Source organism: Triturus cristatus, chromosome 1_2, assembly GCF_964204655.1.
Source record: "Triturus cristatus chromosome 1_2, aTriCri1.1, whole genome shotgun sequence".
NCBI lineage: Eukaryota > Metazoa > Chordata > Amphibia > Caudata > Salamandridae > Triturus > Triturus cristatus.
Window position 1 is genome coordinate 6356494 of NC_140580.1, and position 21592 is coordinate 6378085.

The window sequence follows — 21592 nt, forward strand, 5'->3', positions numbered from 1 at the left end:
ATCCGCTGCACAGGAACCGGGAGGAGTCCTCGGTGGGGCATTCAGAGCGAGGGAATGAATCCAAGAAAATCCGGGGAACGAGTATCGCCGGGCCACCACGGACGTGTGCGGGTTTCAGCCGGTGTCTCCTTCAAGCATCAAGGCAGGCCTCTTGAAGCAGGGAAGTCCTCTGGTAGCAGCAGAACAGACCTCTAGGAACCGGAGAGAGGATGTGGCCTAACAGCTAGATCGGTTGACCTCAGAGTAGGAGAACCGGGTTCGAGCCTCGGCAGGGATGCTCAACATCCTGTGATTCTGGGCAAATCACTTAATCTCCCTGTGCCTAACAAAAATGAATGTGTCCTTCTGTAAGGCAACTAGTGCTCATGTAAGAAGTCTGATACCTGTGGGTCTAGTTCATGCTATATAAAACTAAAAAAATAAAAAAGGCAGGCCTCAAGCAGCCGGGCGGTCCTCTAGGGGTCCAGGAAGTCATTCTGAAGTCTTCCACAAGTTCAGAAGTATAATAAAAAGGTGTTCTGGAGGTGCAATATTTCTACCTAGAGCCAGCCTTTGAAGCTGGGGAATTTCCCATGCTACCGTCACATCTGGTTCTGGAAAGTTCTTCCCTTAACCTTCCAAGAAGTCTGGGGTGGAAAAAGGTCGGTGCCAGGTTCCCTGGTTTGTGTGCTGGAGGCAGCCCTTTGAACTGTAGGTGGGCAGGGAACAGCCAAGTCTGCCAACATCTAATCCCTTTTTGTCTCACTGGGAAGAAAACACAAAGCCCAACAGCTAAGCTAATCGCAGTCACATGACCAGCCCATCCAAGAACCATGCATCAGGCGTTAGACTAACACATTTTAGAGTGGTGGCCCGCATCACCGCACTGAAATACATTGTCACACATTTATAGCACCTCCAGAGCAAGCTGGAGCTGAGCGCTGCTAATTAAACCACACTGACAGAGTAAAGGCTTTTAGCTGACAGCAGCGCGTCTGCACTGCTTGCAGCAGGCTTGAAGGCTGAGTCAACTCGCTCAACTGCCTACAAAGTATAACAAGATATTTACCCGACACTTTAGCGCAGCACCTCTGATTAACTCAGGACGTCACAAGCATAGTTGCCCAATCCCTGCTGCTGAGACAGCCTGCTGAGACAGCCTTGCAGGGAACACTGTGCGGGAAGCACACCTATAGGCTTCAGGCGCGCTATAGTTTATCTTTGGAAGCCTGCCTCACAGCTGGGAGCCTGCCTCCACTGCTGAAACTCCCACCGCATTATGCCTCGCAAGCCAGATGGGACTTAGGAGCGTAATGATCACCGGGACCGAATCCCAGCTGACTTGTGGCGGCCACCGGAGAGGTGGCCTGGTGCCTTAGCACTGCAGCCTGGCCCCCAGGTTTGTGATTTTCACAGCTTCAAAGCCTGGCAGCTTTCTGTAATGTAATTCCTTTCGTAATTCACATCTCTTTCTCTGATATCAAGGTATGAGGTCCTGTGTCTTTAATAAAGCTACCGATTCTTTTGGGCAAGGCTCCCTGATGTGATGGGCTCTGCTCTCCCAGCACGCAGCTCCGCCTCAGCTCTACCTGCTAGTGCCCCTGCCTCCCACGCAGGAGAGCACGGTTCGAGTCCCCAGGATTCCCCTTTCTACCTTTGACTTTGTCGTCAGGCATCTCACCTCACTTTTGCCTACTTTCTTTTTTCTTCTTATTGTACTTTTGTCGTGCCTTTGCCCTCATTCTTTGTTACTACTTTTCACTGTGCCTATTTTCGCCGCTCCTGCAGCTTCCCTTTCCATTTTTTTTCTGCTGCCCGTGGCCCCTCCCACTGCTGCCTCCCAGCTGTTCCTGCCCTTCCCCTACCCCTACTTAATGGCGGCTGCTGTGCGGCTGCGCAGCGGGCACGCTACTAGCACACCGAAGGCATGCCAAAGGCAAGCCCGTCTGTGCCTGTCGGCGACCCGCCCGTGACCAGTGACAGGAACCCTGGTCCTCCGGCCACCAGTGCTATGACTCAGCAACACTCCGCGCACTCAACCCCGGAAGAAACAACAACTGCCAGCTGTCAACACTGAACACCGCCCAAAACTAGTTCTCCTTCCGACACTGCCGCTGCTCCTTCACCCACCTCCAGATGCCCACAGCCACCACCAACCCACCGTACGCCAGAAACCCCTAAGCTGCATCCTCCTCAACATTCGCTGCCTGAACAGACACGCAGTAGAAATCTGGGACCCTTCTCCGAACACTCTCGACCGTCGTCGTCTTCTTCACAGGAACTTGGGCCAACGCCAGCTCCGCTCTCCACAGCCATCCCCAACGGATACAAGATCCAGAGGAAGGACTGCCCCAACCGCCCTGGAGGTGGACTGGCCATCGTACACATAAACTTCCTCCGACTCACCACATCCAGCACGAACGGCTCTACATTCCCCATGGACACATGCATTTCCAGATCCAGATCAACCCCAGAATGACTCTATGCGGCACCCTCACCTACAGAGCTCCCGGATCACGCTCCATGTTCTCCACTACCATCGCAGACCTCATTGCACCCCACACCATCGCATCCACAGACTGCGTATTCCTCGGAGACCCGAACTTCCACCTCGACAACCCCAGAGACCCCAACTCCACCGCCCTCCTGTACAACCTCAACAACATCGGACTGAGACATCTTGTTACCACCCACACCCACAAGGCAGGACATACCCTTGACCACATTTTCACTGGAGGACACAACTCTCGCTTCAGCCACACTACAAAACCCATCTGGAGGGACCACCGTTGCATCCCCTTATCCTTCTCCAAGCCCACCACACACAGGCCTATACCTCGCCCCTCGTGCAGGAACTGGCGCAAGATCACTGAGGAGCAACTCAACTTTGCCCTCAACCACGCTCCTCTCCCACCACAACCGACGCCAACTCTGCAGCCGACGCACTCCACAGCTGGATCACAGAACTGTGCAGTTTTTGTAATGTTCTATTTTGTAACATTTCTCTCATGTAAGGTAACTCGTTCTATTGTACAGCGCTCTGACACCTTTGGCTAAAGTCCACGCTTTATAAAAATGCATTAAATAAATACTCTTGCTTCCCTTCGGAACTCCCAGAGACAATACACCACGAAAGCCACCTGGTTCACCACTGACCTCCGAGAATCCAAGCGCATGTGCTGATGAGTTGAGAAAGCTTGGAGGAACAGCAAAACCCCCAAAGCACGCTCCGCCTACGAAACCGCTATGACAGAAAACCACCAACTCATCAGAACCATAAAGAGGAACTTCATCCAGAACAAAATAGTCACCAACTTCCCCAACACTAATGAACTCTTCAGCATCATCCAAGAATCCAAACCCCACAGCGAATCCTCTAACGCCCCTCCCTCCCTGGACCTTTGCTACAAACTCAGCTCCTACTTTCATATGAAAACTCTCGACAGCAACTTCGACGAGCAAACCCTAGACACTTACCCTACTCCTCCAACCAACACCGCAACCTAGCCCACCATCACCGCCTGGACCCAGGTCACCACAGAAGACACCGCGAAGACCATGAGAAGTATACACACAGGAGCACCCACCAACCCATGCCTAACCCCACATCTTCCACAGAGCCGCCTCCACCATTGCACCAGAACTACGACATACCATCAACTGCTCTCTCGAAACAGGCACTTTCCCTGGCGACTGGAAACACAGAGGTCAAGCCCCTCCTCATGTGCCCATCGCAGACCCAACGGACCTCAAGAACCTCTCTCCTCCCCATCACAGCCAAAGTTACGGAGAAGATCTTCAACAACCAGCTCACTAACTTCATAGAAGCCAACTCGATCCTTGATTCTTCCCAATCCGGATTCCACAGCAACCACAGCACTGAGACCCCCCTCCTAGCCACCACCGACGACATCTTACCCTCCTTGACCAGGGCCACACGGCAGCCCTCATCCTACTAGACCTCTCAGCAGCCTTCCACACTGTCTCCCACCGCACACTAACCACCAGACTCCATGACACCGGCATCCGGGGAACTGTCCTCAAATGGATTTGCTCCTTCCTCACCGGACGAACCCAAAGAATCAGACTCCGACCCTTTCACTCCGAACCCAAAGAGATCAGCTGTGGAGTACCCCAAGGATCCTCATTCAGCACCACACTCTTCAATATCTACATGGCCCCCCTCTCTACCATCGTCAGAAAACACGGACTCAGCAAAGTCTCCTACCCTGATGGCACCCAGCTCGTCCTCTCCCTCACCAACGAACCCGGCATCACCAGACACAGATTCCAGGACTGCATAAAAGACGTTGCTTCCTGGATGAGCAACAGCTGACTAAAGCTCAACTTAGAGAAAACAGAAGTCCTCATCCTCGGGTCCACCCCCTCAGCATGAGACAACACCTGGTGGCCCACCACCCTTGGTGAACCCCCCCCACACCCACAGACCACGCTCGCAACCTCGGCATCATACTCGACTCCTCTTGCACCATGCACCAAGAGATCAACGCCATATCCTCCACATACTTCAACACCCTCTGCATCCTCCACAAGACCTTCAAATGGATCCCACCCGAATCCAGAAGGATCGTCACCCACGCACTCATAACCAGCTGACTTGACTATGGGAACGCCCTCTATGCCAGAATAAACAAATCTCTACTCCTCAAACTCCAGAAAATCCAGAACGCCACAGCTAGACTTGTCCTCAGCATCCTACGACAAGATCACACCACCCAACACCTATGAGAACTTCACTGGCTCCACGTCCAAAAGAGTGACCTTCAAGCTCCTCACTCACGCCTACAAATCCCTCCACAACATCAGACTCCAATACCTCAATGAAAGAATCTCCTTCTACGCACCCAAGAGAAGCCTCTCATCCGCCGATCTTGCCCTCGCCGAAATACCACGCATTCGCAGAGCCAAAATGGGGGGAGGTGATCCTTCTCCTACATCGCAGCCAAGACCTGGAACAAACTCCCACTCAGCATCAGACAAGCCCCCACACTGCAAGCTTTCAGGAAGAGCCTCCAGACCTGTATCTTTGGATGAGACAAAGCTGAGCGAATACCCACCCCCTGAGCCTTGAGACCCTCGCGGGTGAGTAGTGTGCTTCACAAACCCCTGATTGATTGATTGATTTTGATCACTGTGGTGTCACAATAAACTGAGGAGGCCTTGTGGGTGAGTCAAATAGAAGAAGAAGGAGGAGTCAGTGACAAGAGATCCCTTGGAGGGGGCGCAGTGCGTGCAACCTCTGCTTCCGAATCTCTGGTGTAATGTAGCACCTCTTCATTCCATCAGAGTAGGTGCTGTCAGGGCAGAGTGCATGATTCTGTAACCTAGTCTGGTGCCATTTGGTGGTCTAGAGGAACCCTTGCTCACCTCCGAGAGGCGAGAAATGCCACTGTGGAGGACTGGATCCCCGCAGCCTGGCTCCCCCTGACTCAAGCTTCCAGCAGAACTCGGGACCAGTCCATGCGTATCTGTAGGCCCCCAACACCAGAATCCCCGTGCAACCCCTAGAAAGGTGAGGGATGCCACAGATGTAGCAAGGGTTGCAAGCAGTTGCACCCACATGACATATCTGTGATGTTACATGTGCAGAAGAGAGAACGGCGTACTCCAATTAATAACATGGAGACCTAGCAGGAGATAAGTAGGTAATAAGGGTCCATGCACGAGCAATAACATGCGGAGTGAATTCTTTTTGAGAACAACGGATCCATATGCTTTAAGGAATCAATGATTTAGCTTGAATGCATGGTGTCAGCAACATGTACAAATGGGCTCTCTCTGAGTGCACAAAGTGTGAAGCATCATGTTTCAATTATATTCCATGTCTTCTTGTCTTTAAAGCAACTTTTAATTATCACTGCTCGATCTGTTGTATCAAACATCTTCAGTAAGGTCTGGCTTTTTAGTCAAAAGTGCACAGAAAAGTTACACTACGTGTCCCCGAGTGCAACTTTATATTGGATAAGAAATGTCAGAAATGGCTGAAAATATAACACATTATAAGACCACTTTTGGAAAGCAGTTTACCTGTCTTGGTACAACTGAATGTTGCTCTAAAGCCATCAGCTCAGATCACACTCCCTGACCTTCACATGTGTGCACCCGGCTCCCGAACCCGCAATTGAAACCATCTAGTTAATCGAATTCAGCAATGCGGCTTTTGTTTGTACTTTTTTTTTAAACTTATTTTTATTATAGTACTGCGTTATTTGACACAACAATTTGCACCTCATGCAGTTTACAATTCTCCTCATCTGCCCAACGGGTTTCCATCAAGACTGCATTTCGACATATGTGATGTATCTGGGTTTACTCACCCAGACCATGGATGTGTGCTTCATCATACAATGTTATCAGAATATGAATTGCTGAAAACATAACTATTGCAACAAAGAAAAACAACAATTTGCAGCAGTGTCAAGTGACGGTATTTCTTTTCAAAGTATTTTTACCAAATCTTTAGTGCATTTATTTGGAGCTGGAGTCTGTCCACAATTCAAAGTGAAAGGGTGTTAGGTCTTTGCAACCCCTCCAGCATGTACCCCCAGTTTTCAATAGCTTGTTCTGCATTCTCATCTGTGCACACTGTTTTTAGATGGCGTTCTTCCGCCACACCCCACTCTCGCATGTTCGATAACCATTTGTCCAATCTTGGGGGGGAGAGTTTAAGTCCAATCTATTGCAATACGCTGCTTTGCTTAAACTAGGCCTAGCAGTGCGAATTTGTATCTTGTACGCGTTCTTTTCTTTGGGTTCGGGCTTACCCCCAACAGGCAATGCTTAGTGGATGCTTCTATATTAATGGCTGTGACAGTGCGTAATATCTGGATTACCTGGTGCTAATACTGCTGCAGACGAATACACAAGCGGGTCATATGTAAGAAAGTTGCTGGGTCTATACTACATCGGGGACGGTTGGAGTGGCGTTCCATATTAAAACTGGCAAGTCTCTGAGGAGTCAAGTTAAGTGCGTTGCATATAGTGAAATTGAATAAGTTTAAATCTGGCATTACTGGGCATCTTCCGCACATGCACAAATACTTTTCTCCATTCTCCTTCCGTAAGGGGGACCGGAAGGTCCTCTCACCATCAGCCTTTTATTAATGTATCAACCATGCGGTCTTCTTTGAGGGCCTTGTAGCAACGGGAGATTAGGCCTTTAGTGGATCCTGGGTTGAGCATCAATGCCAGTGTATGTGACTCTATTGGCTCCTCTGGGAAAGAAGGCCATATTTTGTGAACTGTGCAAGATATTTTGGTATATTGAAGAAACTGACACTCAGGGATTTGATACCATTCTCTTGCTTCATCAAATTTAAAAAATGTCCCATTTGCATATAAAGAAGATGGGCCGTCATCTTGCCCCAAACCAATTTCACTGCTTTGTGTGGCCTTAGCCGCATGTTATACTCCAATTGTAACAATGTAATCCTGATAATCCTTGTAATTCTCCTATATAGTTTCTCTTGCTTGCTGGTCCACACGTGGAATTAAATGCCATTTTCTAAATTTCTAATGTTTCAAATGTGCCCATCCGGACCTCTTTAGGAAACACGACTGACGCACGATTCATCGCAGGCAGTGTTTATTCAAAAAAATCCAATGCATTTCGGGCATTACACATGCCCTTCGTCAGGGATCACTATAAATAACAAATAAAATACTAATCAATTTATGGTCGTCATAATTTTCACAAATACATTCATTAGATTTCACTACCATATGCTTTACAACCCAGTCAATGACCCCCACCATGAACCCCAGCATCACCTATGCAAGTTGTTTCCTTCCTTTTGTATCACAAAAACCCAATTTTTATAACGTTCCCTAACCTTTACCCCTTCCATCCTTTCATAGATATAAATCACTCTGCTTTACAAACCACCTGCTCATATCTGTTGTTACTTTCCCTTCCCTTTCTATCAGTTTCCATTCTTATCTCGCTTGTGTAAAACGTTACCGTCACTACTTTGAATTCACCCTGGTATTAACCTTCCCTCTTCCATCCAGCGTCATATTATTACATTTCAAGTTAGTATATATGTATACATTTACGATTTTATCATAGCTGAAAACCACCCGCCGCCGCCACACAATACATTGAGACAATCAATTAGACATGTGTAAATCACTATTAGGAAAGATTACATAAGACTAAGGGCTACATGGTTGGGGGTTCTCTTTAATAATCAGAATTGATTTCTTTCCAAATTAACACTTTTTGCAACATTAGGATAATCTAAGACTGGGGGAAAAAACAATGCTCTAATTTATACCTTGCAGTTTGCGTGCAACTCTAAGATAACAGTTAATAGCTCACTGTGCTATGTTAGGATTTTGACTTATAGACTGCAAGAAACAAAAGGATCTCTCTTACAAAAGCAGTAACCCACAGAACTATTTACAATATGTGCACTTTGTGATTGGCATGGTAGATGTTCTTTGCAGCAGGCACATCAACCCTCTGCGCTACCTTTCTATGAGCCAAAACTTCCACTAGACAAAACTTCGATCTTTCTCTAGGAAGAACATTAATCACTGGAGTTATTTTTACATTTTTATTGTTGCTGGCGCCCCCACCCAAAGTCAGCGCCCAGTGCAGTCACAATGGTCGCACTGCCCTAAAGCTGGCCCTTCTCAAGGGTCCTGTCACCTCAGTGACGGAGTCACTGTCACTCTAGGGTGTGCTGGTTCATAGGCCTTCCCGCAAGAATGGAGGTGAACTTCAGTATGGATTTGTGGTGGACAGGCCTTCAAGGTTATCCCATACTTGCCCCCACTAGGGTCCACCTCCTGGTGCTAATATGCCAGGGCTTCTAAGGTGTTGCGGGGCATTCTAAGGACTAGCATGGGAATGTGCTCCCTCAGGTGAGTGGTCTGGGGGACTGGTCATGAAGGCTGAACCCAGTTCCCAAATTGGCAGCTCTGACCATAGTGCCACATACTCTCCCCCACTGAACACCATACTGCCCCACTAAGAGAAACTTGCACTGCCTTCAACTACCACCCAATTGTGCCCCACTATAAACACTTGGATGCGTCTCAATTCAAATTACGCATTGGACGAGAGTAAAATGCTGCGTAAAACAAAAAGTAACAACATCCTGGAAATAGCGAACACCCATAGAGAATTATGTAAAGCATGTAAAATGTATGCTGGAACAACATGGCTACCTTAACGCTTTTACACTCGCTATTCTGAAATCAGTGTAAGGTTTTGCCTGAAAAGTTAAGGACATAACTACAGGGCCCTGAAGGGACCCATTTCAATGTCCAGTCCAGTGCTTATATTGTGACAAAACGTAAGCACTATGGTTGAAAAACACCACATCCGTGAACACAAAGCCGCGGTACAAATTTTGTTTTCCGATCCGCCCATCAATTAGGCGCTTCACTGGCAAACTCTGTGAAGTGGCGCAAATATGATTGGGAGGAAAGAAAACAAATCTGGACATTTTGCAACCACTCTTTCTTGCGTTATTTAGTTATTTATTTTCCATATTTTGAACCTTGTATTCTCTAGGCTGCTCTTTGGAATAGAAAAATATAAAAAAAAGAAGACATTTCCAGCACAAGTGTTTTTCTAATTTTTTGGATCCATTTCACAAGGGAACAAATAAAAGAAAGGAGAACAGAGAGGATGAGAACCGTTTCTTGAAGTCACGGTTTTCGGAAAGTGAGGAGGAGCGAGGCAGAAAGAGAGGGAATAAGAGGAGGAAAGAGAGGAGGGGGCAGCTGAAGGGACACTGTCCTGGTCTTTTCTGGGCAAAGAAGGAAAAGACAGTCCTTTTCCTTCTCTGCCCGTCTGGCCAACACCTAACAGTCACAAACGCCGAGCCATATCTGTAGGTCTTGGCTATTCATGCTGTCCTGGAATGTATGTTGAATATAAAAAAAAGTAAGGGAACGGTATCTTTGGACTTAAAGAAGTAGGGGCACGCCGTGCCCTGCCGATCCCGCCCACTGATGCTAATACGTTACTCCATACCTTATTTTTTTTATGCATCTTTTATATAGCGCAAACTCGACCCGAAGGTATTGGAGCGCTGTACATGAGCACCGTATTTACATTACATATTCAGGCATGGGGAGATTATTTACATTACATATTCAGGCATGGGGAGATTAAGTGATTTGCCCAGAATCACAGGATGTGGACGCGACTTCGCGGCTCGAGCCCTGGTTTCCTGCACCAAAGTCGGCAGCGGAGCCGACGGACCACATCCCCCTCCTTATGTATTTTTCCCTTTGTGGGTGATTCAAAACTAATTACACTTGAGTACAGAACGCTTGCAAAAGTACTGCTTTCACGTGACAGCCCAGCTCGTGCTCAATTTCGTGACCTGCGTGCCCCTGTAAGCTCTTAATAGAGAGGTGTGCTTTAATGACAGTTGCTCGACTCGGTGCGCTGCTACTTCTGCCTGCTAGAGCCGAGGCTACCTCTCCGGGGGTGGGAGGGGCTGCTCGTGGGCCTGTCTGAGCTGTCCAATAGGTGAGACCTCCGAAGTCTCCCGAAGTCAGGGGATACACGATCCCAAGGGGATACCTGATATTACACAACACCTGTTCAGAGCCCAGCAGGGACAGTGGCTAGAAGCTGCCTGAGAGTGTGTGCTGGCTTCCTGCTGGTGACAGTCACTGTGTCCCCCACAACGCAGTGGTACACTCCAGATGCTTCCACATTTGCTCGCTTGATAATCAGGGCCAGAGACAGGGCCTGCTGGTTAAGGGTAATCGTATGTGGCCCTTCATTATTGGCAGCATGATAAGCAGAAATAATGCACCCAGCAGCCCATAGCTGTGGATGGTGATCGTACACGCTATCTTGACCCTCTGTGGCCTCTGCTTCTGGGGGCTGGCTGACCTGGAATCTCCGGGATACGGCCTATTTTTTTTCCTCTTGTATTGTGATCAGTGCTTTAAATGGAGAAAAAAAAATACAGGTACTCATCAAATTGAGATAGGGGGCGGGGCTTGGGGTGGGTCTACGGGGCGGAGCTATGGACAGCGCAAAGGGATCCGGCCAGGGGCACCCATTTAAGCATTCATGCACGCAGACCGGGCATTCAATACATGTATTTTAGAAACGCTTACATTCGTTGCTGCCCTCATTACTAAACCTTGATCCCGCGTGCTGTGCTACAGCATCATTCTCGCCACCGTCCTCCTCATTCTGGTTGTAAACAAGTGCTGCTGTACTCTGCTATACCAGCAGGAAGCTGGCTCTGAATGAATCCCTTCTGAAGGCCGCTCAATTAGTACATTGTAAGGGGAAGATTAGCACTCGATCAGAGTGTTTCACGAGATCGGATCCACTGTTCTCAGCTGTGTTGCGCATTTTTGTAAATGCTAATTTCACTGAGCTTGGCTTACATCTCCATGAGTACCGGCACTCTCTTTGGATAAAGAGAAGTTCCGGTACTCAAGCGCCGAAAATTTTGAAGTGCTGGTACTCCGTACCGGTGAGTACCGGCCCATTTAAAGCAGTGATTGTGATCTACATGAGTTCAGTTCCCTTGTCGTAAATCACTCTAATACCAGAAACATGGGGACAACGTGACCTCTGTACTCAGTGGCCGAAGGTAGTGAGCAGAACAAACATCCTGGCTGAGCGCGGAGAGAAACAGTCAATACCTTTCAGTTTCTGACATTTCCATATGTAGACGGTGCCACGCCACTAACTGTACAAGGTACAACCATAGAAGGGACACTTTCTGACCCTTTTTATTTAGTCATGGGCTGTTGCAGTTATTAGTATGCCTTTTTTTATCCGTGTTGTGGAACCAGTGGTCGAAGTGGGGAAAAAAAAGTAGGGGAACTGTGGGCGGAGACTCAGGAAGCGGGAATAACCCAAGGATTGGATTAGTGGGCGGAGTCGGAGGTGTGGCTAGAAATAGCAAAACATACCAATTTTTTAACGTTTGGCATTTCACTGACCAGTTACAGCTTATAACGTTATTTAATTCAAAGAATCAATACACATGTTTATTTGAGGTTTAATATACAAGTTGTTTATATTTAATTCATTTACAATGTGGGACATGTTTCCAATCACAGAATATTCCAAATACGCTTATAAGTGGAATCATAAGCCATTTGTCTCCGAGCCATGCAGTTTCTTTCATCTGCACTTCTCCTCCCTTTTTCTAACCATTTCTGAACATAAAATTCAGGTTTAAATTCTATGACAGGTGGCCCCACGATATTTATGAACATTGTAGAAGACAGACGATTGATTGATATTCTGTTCCGCAGTGGTGTGAGCACATCATTCATTACACTAAAGCCCCATTCACATTCAGCAGTTGAGGTACAAAAGGTGTTTATAATGTGCATTAATGGTTTCAGGCTTTCAGAGATGCAATTTTTATTTTGTTTGTACTCTCTGAAACCAAGGATGTACTGCCTGGTATCAAATACATGCAACCTGCTACAAAGGTTTTGTAATTCTCCCTCACCGTATAAGATGTCTACTGGATCTGGCCAATAAACTGGTTGTAGGAGTTTCATTCTATGTACTAACTCTTTGTATTCTATTTCATCATTGTTTGTGGTTGTGCATCTAGAAACATTTGATGCATTAGACATTGTCATCCTTTTTCGCAGGTTATTTGCTAAGCTCCTAAAGAACTGTGCCCTATTGATGCTAACACAGCCTTTGTTCTGTTGCAGTCCTACACCAGCAAACTGCATCCGTTCAGCAGCATCTAATGCAGTTGTAGCAAACAAAGGGCCCAGGTGCATCAGCCATTGATTCAAACACTAAAATCTGCATCTGTATTGAACGATCGGCCTAATATATGGTCATATCACGCCGCTGCAGCCTTCTGGATAGGTCACCCAATTCTGTGAGAGCATCATATAAAATGCCCATATTTTCAACAAACACCAGGGAGGTTAATAAACGGTTTAAACCAGCATATTTCCTCTGCTCAATGTCACTCCTCGTTGAGTCTTCGGAAGATTCCATGAAATGTTTAATAAGTCCTTTGTAGTTCTTCCAAACAGCTCTCACAGATCTTTCACTTGAGGACACCCAACGTACATCTAGCACCTTTCCAATTGCCAGAAGTCTTACTTCTACCTCCAGAGCACATTCCCCAAGCTCTCTCTGATTTTTCGGAGAGGCATGGTAGGTGGTATATAGTTTATCATAAAAATTTTTTAGCTGATTAATGCCTGCGACTTCTTTACAAACATCACCCACGGCAAGCTCCAGCTTGTGGTTAGCACAGTGCCATACACTCAACTGTGGATATTTCAGTTTCAGAAGAGTTGCCACACCGGATTTCCTACCTATCATATTGGAAGCACCATCTGTTACAAGCTGAACCAAATGACTTTTTAAATACTCATCAGTAAAACCGTGTCTTTCTAAGCATGCAAGTAAGGTATCTAAGATTAGATCTGCTGCTGTGCTTGGCAACTCAACAAGGTCCAAGAAAAAGGTCAGTGGCTCATTGTGTTTATCAATACATGCTCTTACACAGATAATTAGTGTGGTCAATTTACTGTTTGTGAGCTTAAGGACATATATATGGGAATGGTGGCGCAGGGCAGCACAGCAAGTTACTTTGCTGCGCTGCCCTGCGTCACAGGGAAAGGGCGGGAATGTGCCGTATTTATCCAATATGGTGCATTCCGGTCTTTTCCCCCTGCACTGTCGCCATTTCGACAGCCTAGCTTCAACGCAGGCACACTTGCCCCATGGTGCAAGGGTGCCTCCTTTGCATGCAGGATTGTTTTTGTGCAGGAAGGGGCACCTTCCTGTACAAAAACAATCTTGAGAGGCTTTTTCATCTTTCTATGTGGGCTGCAGAATAAAGCACAGTTTGAAAGAGGAAAAAGCAAGGAGAAATAAAGATATTTCTCCTAGTTATGCCTCCTCTGGGGCAGTGCAAGATTTTGCCGCATTCCCAGGATTACAAGTCCTTGTAAATCTATGAATGCGTCAAAAACCGTGGGGGTTGTGTGGGAGACTTTTATTATTGCAGGAAAACTACTGCGTGACAAAGCCACTGCTGCTCTAGGGTGTGCTGCTTTGTAGACCTGCCCGCAAGACTGCTGGTGAACCTGGGTATGAATTGTGGTGGACAGGGCTTCAAGTTTACCCAACTGGCCACCGGTAGGGTTCACCTGCTGGTGCTAAGAGACCAGGGCTTCTAAGGTCTAGTGGGGCCTTCTAAAGTCTATCATGGGTGCTCCCTCAGGAGTGGTCTGATGGACAAGGCATGAAGGCTGAACCAGGTTCCCCAGTTCCAAATTTGGTAGCTCTGGCCATAATGCCACATCCTATCCCCACCGAACACCCTTCTGCCCCACTGAGTGAAACTCGCACTGTCTTCACCTACAACCCAATTCTGCCCCATTATAAGCACATGGATGTGACTCATTTCAAATTATGCAGTGCCTGAAAAAAAGTAACAACATTCTGGGAAAAGCAAATACTCATAAGGAATGCAGGATTATGTAAAGCATGCAAAATATAAGCAGGAACGACATGTTACCTTAACGCTTTTACTCTCGTTCAGAAATCAATGAGTATTTTTTGTCTCAAACATTGAGGACATGAATATAGGGCTCCTCCTGTACACATGTGTTAAGCAGGGCTCAGAGACAAAGGAACTCTTCAAGAGAATCTGATCTGACTCACGGAAACCCACAAGGGCTCCTTCTTATCCACAAATTGTGCACTCTTGATTGTCAGCGCCAGGATGCCTGTTAGGTGAGAGTGCGCTTTACAAGTGAGATAAATAAATAATTCTTATTCATGTCAGCCAGCTAGCTGCTCAAACATAGTACAGCACATATGTATTCAAGTGTCCTGCAAAGAAGAATGAGTGCGAGTAAGTAAATGTGGGTGTGATGTGAATGATTGAGTGCCTGAATGTAACTGAGCATGAGTGACAGAGTGTATGTCGATGAAAGTGAGAGAAAGTGAGTGAGAAGGAGTCACGTAGAGTAAGTGAAACTGTAAGTTAGAATGAGGTAATCAGAGTAGGAAAAAGTGGTGAGACTGAGTGAGTGAGAATGTGATACCGAATGTTGAAGAGTGAGTGCAAGTGAGCAATTTTGAGTAAAAGGGAAAGTGAATGAGAATGAATAATGGGGGTAGTGAGCCTGAGTGAGATAACATGTGAGCAAGCAGGACAAAACACAGGCCTTGGCAAAGTGGAGGTAAATATTTACTTATGGGAGGAACATATTGTGCATCTTGAAAAAAAATGTGGTCAACTCCTGGGGATGTTGTCTTGGCACAGTAATGGCTTTTGAGAGAATTTGTGTAAAAATGGGGTGTTGAAAATAAAATGCAGTATTTGACCCTATAGTTTTTTTTTCAAAATTATCTTGGGAGTAGCAACACCCAGACTGCAAATCCTCCGGGCCCTCCTTTATCTCTTCTTAGTCTTACAAGGCCCAGTAAATCACACTCTTTTCCAAATCTCTTTCTAAATATTATCACTCTCAAAAACTGTTTTTTCTATGTAATTTTCCTTTGATGGCAAGAGGAGGTTTCTGAGGTGGTAGTATCAGGCAAGTGACACTACTTGGGCTCCCTCTGTTCGAGCCTTCATGGAGGATCCCTCTTCATTGCTAGCTCCACCTGACCCCAGACTCCGCAACGCACTCCCTTACAGGCGTGATTATCCACTACTCCTCTCCAGTGCACCTTATCTCACAGCTGACCTTGGGCCCCAGCCCCATATCAGGCACCATCGGGCTCCACTTTCATTTTTCCCGGTAAAAACCTTAGTAAAATCACCTTCAAACTTAAAACATTGAATATAGCAGTAAATATAATTAGCGCACACTTTAAAGTATGTTCCACAGTAGCCCTTATGACCCGACTGCTAATTAAACAAACAAAAACAGAAAGGCCATGACAAGGCCGGCTTTAGCGCTGATGCGAAAGTCTTTTTTGGCGCCACACCAATAATCACTGCCATACGCCACAAGTGCTCCTCATCTCCCCATAGCCCCTCCCCCTCATGACCTCCTCCTCGGATTCCCTCATTGCCACCCTCCACCAGGGCCCCTCATTTCGCTGTAGCCCCTCCCCCTCATGACCTTCTCCTCAGAATCCCTCACTACCATCCTCCAGCAGTGCCCCTCATCTCTCCCTAGCTCCCCCCTCCCCCCATGACCTCTTCCTCGGATTCCCTCACTGCCACCCTCCAACAGTGCCCCTCATCTTTATGTAGCCCCTCTCTCATATGCATTTCATTTGTTGTGTAGCGCTACTCATATCAGTGTAGTGTGTGTCAGTACTTTACACCACGCACACATTATACAGAGACAACGAATCATACAAGTATGTAAATCAGCCTACAGGGAATGTCACATAAGCCAATGAGGATTACAAGGTGTATGAATCACATGTCATCCATACTGGTGGGCAGTTATTTTAAGGGGGTTTGGTCTGGAGAAGCACAAACTCAGGATTTAAAGAGTACTCCAGTGGTTAGGGGTTGGCTTTACTGATAAAAATGTATATCTGCCCAAAGATACTCATTTTAGCAACATTAGAATAATGAAAGACTGGGGAAGTTCTAACTATATCACAAAACTAAAAACGCGAAGTTCTAACTATATCATTCAGGTTTGCATACAGCTCTTTGATGACAGTTCATTGGTCACTGTCCTATGTTAGGATTGTAACTTCTGAACTGCAAGTAACACAAGGATCTCTGTCACAATGACAGTAACCTGCTGAGCTTCCACAGAAAATACAGTTCATCTGCACTTAACTACTAACAGAGAAATTATTGCTCTCCAGCAGGATCATTAATCCCCAGCGTTATCTGGGCATTTTTTATTGTCCTATTGTTGTCCTGCATCAGCCATGATCATGATAAAAACGGATTAAATGAAGCACACACAAAGTACATGTCCTGCTGCGCCTGTGCAGAATTTAAAAAGAAAAACGAATAGTGGCACATTCTCCTACCTACTCCATTAGTCAAACTTAGTGTCGCAGCCTGAAGTGATAAGCAGCTGCAGGGGTTGGGAAAGGTGAATCAAAATAAACTAACTTCTTTTCTCCTGCGCTGCATAGAAAAAGAATATCCGCGCAGCAGGACAGTAGGCAAAGGTTACCGCGGCCAAAGAAAGGATTTGTCGCCTTTCGCCATGCCCCTGTTGGAGATGAAGGGGTGAAAAAATAAACAAAGCCTCGTTAACATGTAAATGGTCTTTTAAAGACCTGTGAAGTACTCAGGTACGGCTGCGATAATCTCTGAAACTGTCTGTGTGTGCGCGCTTTGAGCCCCATGGCGTTTCGCGCCTGCCTTCAAGCCCTTACTAGAACCGGGCCTGAATTAGGGCAGTCCCGGGCCGCTTTTTTTAAATAAAGAAGTAGGGGAACGGACTAGCATAATTTTTAAAAGTAGGGGCACGCCGTGCCCTTCCGTTCCCCCCCACTTCTAACACTGTGTGGAACAAATAACCACTCTGCGTCTCTATATAGAGACACGTAGCCTTTTCATGGAACATCGTCCTCTATTGCACATTAAGCTAACATTATTTAAGTATGCAGTCAAGATGCCAACGAATATGTTGATTCTTTTTTTCAGTATTAATTGCAAGCTTGCTTTCTATAATGATTTATTCTTACTATTTAGTTTGCCGTGTAATGCACGCTCGCTGCGAGGAGAAACAGGAAGCGAGGCCGCTGGCCCCCTTTCCTTCTGGTTCACAATGGAGCAAACCAGCTGCTTGACGTGCGCCTATGTTGGGAGCCTGAGGACGGACAGGCGCCCTCCGAAATCAGAGTTGTGCTGTCAAGAATGCACATTTCATGAAAAATTATTAATTAAAAAAAAAAGAAGTTTACATGCGGCATGGGAGCTAAGACATTAAACAAGCACTAAACTGACATGAAAGCGTGCGTGTGCTACTAAACGGATGTAAAAGCGAGCGCCATTAAACTTAAATGAAAGCGGGCGCCGTGCTCGCACTATACACATCAAAGCACCATAAATAGCCGTGCAGAACAAAAGAAATGTGCGGCTGCCATATTGCAAGCTACAGCTCATCAACCTGGGATGCATCAATTGTAAAAAAGAGAGTTCTCTTCAACAACCCATGAATCATGGGAGCTGTAGGAAAACTGTAGTTGGTCGGTGCTGCTTCCGGAAAAAACAGAAATGACATTTGGCTGCATCAACCATTTTGAATGCAGCAACGTAGAGTGACACTGCACCAAACCAATGATGAGGCAGCAGACGGGAGCAAAGTCATTTTTTGAATACTTCAGGTCTTCCAGACAGCGCATGTGCACTGCCTAGGCTCGACCTAAAAATAGAGTCAAATTTAATAAATAATTTAACATCAAAATGAGAAATCCAATCAGTAGAACCAGAGATATGGAATTTCAAAGATTTCAGGCTTAAACGAAATGCCTAAAAGCACCACTCACGATAATCTGGTCGTGCACGACCAGGTAAAAGTCATAAGTTCAGGCTGACTGCGATGGAGCACCGGCCAGATACAGGTCAATAAAAGTCCTGCTGAAAGAGCTACATTCAAAGTTCAGCGTGAAGAGTTCTGTTCTCGGTGGAGGGGGCCGCGAAGAGCAGGGAAAGCATTACGGACAGTTATTGAAGTAAACGAAAGAACAGTCCGGGCGCCGCGGACGGTCACTGCTGTAACACAAAGGTCTTGTTGGGTGTCATGAACAGTTGTTGCTGGAGCTTCGCATTGGCGGTCACCGCGAGGTGTCAATGTTGAAGTGAAAAGTGCAGATCTTGTATTGCCGGGTGCCACCGGTGGTCGCTGTGGCTCAAAGAGTTGGGTTTATTGCACAGGCTGCAAGATCTTGGCACAAATGGGCCCATTCGTAAAGAGTCCAAAACTTCATTTCTCATTTTCTTGAGGCGATAGCTCAACTGATGCCACACCAAGGGCACCTTTTGGGAATCAGGAATTCACTCAAGCAGAGGCCAGCAGGTCCAGTTGCAAGTCCAGGAAGCAGCTCACTTGGGAAGTTGCAGGGAACCTCTGTAGCTTGTTATGTCCCTGTAGCTCAAAATAGGAAGTCAGCTATCTGACCCTGGAAGTCACTTCAGCCTGGTATGAAAGGTGCGGGTCCAGTCTTCCTTCTTAGCAAGGGGGGCAGCAGAGGGGCAGTCTTTCTGACAGCAAAACAGCACATCAGTAGCCACAGGTCTAGGAGTGTACTGAAGAGTTAGGTCTGACAGTCCAATATTTATATTTGGTGTCTACTTTGAAGTAGGAGAAGGTTCTGAAGGTTCCCAACCCTGGAGGTGCTTGGAATTTCGTGCTTCCCTTCCCTTGCCCCAACTTGTCTGGGGTCACAATAAGCTACTGTAAAACCTTTGTGAGTGTTGCTTAGGCAGGGCCCTTGGTATGTGCAAGTGAGGTAGGTAACAGTCAGTGATGGCCCATCCTGCCAACACCTATGCTCCTATGTCTCACTGTCTGGAAGCATTATGCAAAGAACAACTGCCAGCTACACCTAGTCACGTGACTCAAGAAACAGGCTGCAGATACCAAATAGGACAAGAAACTACTAACTTTCTAAAAATTGGCATTTTCGGAATTGTGACTAAAAATCCGACTTTACCATTAAAGAGGATTTTAAATTCCAACTTTTTGAACACAACATTGAAAATTCCCACCTGCTCCTAATTGAAAGTTATCACTTATTAAATGTAATAAGTTAACCCAATGTTATCCTATGTGAGAGACAGGCCTTGCAGTAAAGAGTTTTTCACTACCAGGACATGTAAAACTTAAATGCACATTTTCTATTTTTTAAAGGCAACCTGCCCTATGGCTGTTTAGGAACTACACTAGGATTGACCTATATGTAATAAAAGGAAGCTTTAGACCTGGCAAACGGTTTATTTTGACAAGTCATAATCATAGTTTAAAACTGCACACAGGCTGGAATGGCAGAACTTAAACATGTTTAAAGGGCTACTTAAGTGGGTGGCACGAGTGCTGCAGGCCCACCAGTAGCACTTAATTTATAGGCCCTGGTAACCGGTAGTACTACTTTACTAGGGGCTTACAAGTAAATGATATGTGCCTATTGGTTGCAAGACAATTTTACCATGTTAAAAGGAGAGAGTACAAGAATTTTAGCACTGGTTAGAATTGGTAAAAAGCACAGCGCCCTAAAAGCCAACAAAAACGGATTCAGAAAACATGAGTGTGAAGGAAAAAGGTTTGGGGATGACCCTGAAAAAAGAGGCCAAGTTCAACACTTAGAGTCATTGTACTATAACAAGTTGTGATACCATAAAAACCCTTGGTGGTAGATGTTGCTTTAATATAGATGGCTACAGTGGCCAAGAGAAGTCTTTGCTCATGCACAGACTCTGTAAGCTTCAATCTTGCACTTTTGCAAGAGAGCTAGAGAAGCAAAAGAGATAATCGAGAGTAATCCGCAATATACAAGTTCAAGTGCTTGGAATTCTGTCAAAGGAAGGTTTATCTTATGTTGAGGAGAGGAGTCATTTTATCACAGATCGGTAAGTAATTCAAAGATAAAGTGAAGAGAGTTTCACAGTGGAGCAGGTGTGAGGGGGAGCGGCCAGACCGTGAGGCTTCAAAACGATAGATGTTTAGGAGGGAAAGAAGATTTTTGTTCTGAAGTGTGCCACATCTGTAAAAATTAGGAGAAGCATAAGGTTTGCCCAAACCTACACGGCCTGTTTGGGCGCAAGACTGGACAGGTCCCAGGCTTCTTTTACATGGAGGCCAACAAAAATAAAGACTTTACTTGGAATGCAAATACACTAATGGAATACTTGGACTATCCCAAGAGATACATCTTAGAAACTAACATGACATAAAGAGTGAAAAGGAGAGCCGTCATTTGGTAGCTTACCTGAAGCAGATGACCTCAAACTGACAGAGCAGTATGTATGTGTGATTGGGAACTGTCCGGAAGAGGCACTTTTTAAACTACATTTTAGGACTTTGTACTGTGTAAGTTCTCCATTGAGCCATGTATTGTTCGTACGCTGAATTTCCAATGGGTATTTCGAGTTCCACACGAGAGGGGCGGCCACTCATAAAAACCCGCACTGATTGGGAATAGATAGGAGAGTCGTAGAGCTCTTTGTGGATTTGTTAAGAATGAAAGGGATTTCGTTTTTATGCAATGTATGTTTTTGTTGAACAAAGCACCATATGCAAGTTCAAGTATATGGAATGGGTGTGAAGAATAGGCTACATGTGGTTACCAGCATTCCGGCGTCTGATCAGGTGGAGCACATTACACTAAATTCCTTACATTGTTACACTACTTGTATACATGTCTTTCAATGCCAGGGCCAGACTGGTACAGAGAATCGGTGCAGGCACTAAAATAAAAGTGGCCGTCATTAGTGAATTAGAATGTTAAAAAACAGTCCATGCTTCCAAATTGAGGCATTTTTTAACTTTTAGAAACAAACTCTATAATTATGTTGAACGGTATGGAAGATTGCCTGGATATTACCTCTAGCCCAAAATCTTGCCTTGTCATTTAGCCTAATATTCAACCCTAATATTCACCACACCTAAAACCTAATGAAAGCCCTTACATTAGCCCTGAACCTAATCATGATATCGTTCCTTA

General features: G+C 46.0%; 1 long non-coding RNA gene and 1 pseudogene across 2 annotated transcripts in view; both read left to right on the forward strand.

The window, feature by feature from the left end:
* Positions 1-20881, forward strand: part of LOC146866625 (cytochrome c pseudogene) — a 32457-nt pseudogene extending 11576 nt beyond the window's left edge.
* LOC146866624 (uncharacterized) overlaps positions 1-21592 on the forward strand; it is a 365191-nt gene that overhangs the window by 220272 nt on the left and 123327 nt on the right. The window lies entirely within an intron of this gene.